Below are 1,437 nucleotides of genomic sequence, written 5' to 3'. Positions count from 1 at the left end.
GGTGTTGGGGCGGGGGGAGGTGTTGCACAGGGATGGGGGCGGTGGGCGGTGTTGGTGGCAGGTGGAGGTATTGCACGGAATTGGGGGCGGTGTTAAGGACGAGAGGGGTGTTGCACGGGGTTGGGGGCGGGGAGGGTTTGCATGGGTGCGGGGCGCGGTGTTGGGTGCGGGGCCTCACGCACTGTGTGCTACTGCTAGTCTCCAGAATGGGGAGCAGACTGTAAAAACTCCGAGCCCCAGAGGAAAGGCATTTAATCGATTAACCGATAAATTGATTATCCGAACGAAATAGTGCCCACCCATCACATTCAGATAATCGAGGTTCCCCTGTACATAAATGATTTGGAAGAGGGCACAGTTGGTCTGATCAGCAAGTTTGCAGATGACACTAAGTATGGTGGAATAGCAGAAAGCATAAGGGACTGTCAGAGGATACATGAGAATATAGATAGACTGGAGAGTTGGGCGGAGAAGTGGCAGATTGAGTTCAATCCAGACAAATGTGAGGTGATGCATTTAAGCAAGTTTGATTCTAGAGCGAATTATACAATAAATGGAAGCGCCTTTAGAAAAGTTGGTGAGCAGAAAGATCTGGGAGTGCAGGTCCATTGTACCTTGAAGGTTACTGCACAAATAGTATGCTTGCCTTCATTGGACAGGGTATTGAGTATAAGAGCTGGTAGGTCATGTTAAAATTGTATAAGACATTCGTTCGGCCGCATTTAGAATATTGTGTACAGTTCTGGTCGCCACATTACCTAAAGGATGTGGACAGTTTGGAGAGGGTGCAGAGAAGGTTTACAAGGATGTTGCCTGGTATGGAAGGTGCTCGCTTTGAAGAGAGGTTGAGTAGGTTAGGTTTGTTTTCATTAGATAAAAGGAGATTGAGGGAGGACCTGATTGAGGTTTACAAAATCATGAACGGTATAGACAGGGTGGATAGAGATAAGCTTTTCTCCAGAGTGAAGGATTCAATAACGAGAGGTCACGCTTTCAAGGTGAGAGGTGAAAAGTTTAAGGGGATTACACGCGACAAGTACTTCACACAGAGGATGGTGGGTGACTGGAACGCGTTGCCAGCAGAGGTGGTAGAGGCAGGTACGGTAGATTCATTTAAGATGTGTCTGGACAGATGTATGAGTAGGTGGGGAGCAGAGGGGTACAGATGCTTAGGAATTGGGCAACAGGTTTAGACAGTAGATTTGGATCGGCTCAGGCTTAAAGGGCCGAAGAGCCTGTTCCTGGTCTGTAAACCTTTTTTTGTTCTATCCCTGTAACATTGCATTTCCCATGGTCAATCACCTAACCTGCACACTTTTGGAGTGTGGGAGGAAACTGGGGCACCTGGAGGAACACTATGCAAACACGGGGTGAAGTCCACACAGACAGTCACCCAAGGGTGAAATCAAATCTGGGTCCCTGGTGCTGTGAGACAGC

This window comes from Chiloscyllium plagiosum, chromosome 12, assembly GCF_004010195.1.
Source record: "Chiloscyllium plagiosum isolate BGI_BamShark_2017 chromosome 12, ASM401019v2, whole genome shotgun sequence".
Taxonomy (NCBI): domain Eukaryota; kingdom Metazoa; phylum Chordata; class Chondrichthyes; order Orectolobiformes; family Hemiscylliidae; genus Chiloscyllium; species Chiloscyllium plagiosum.
The sequence above is the reverse complement of the archived record's forward strand: the minus strand, read 5'-3'. Positions refer to the sequence as shown.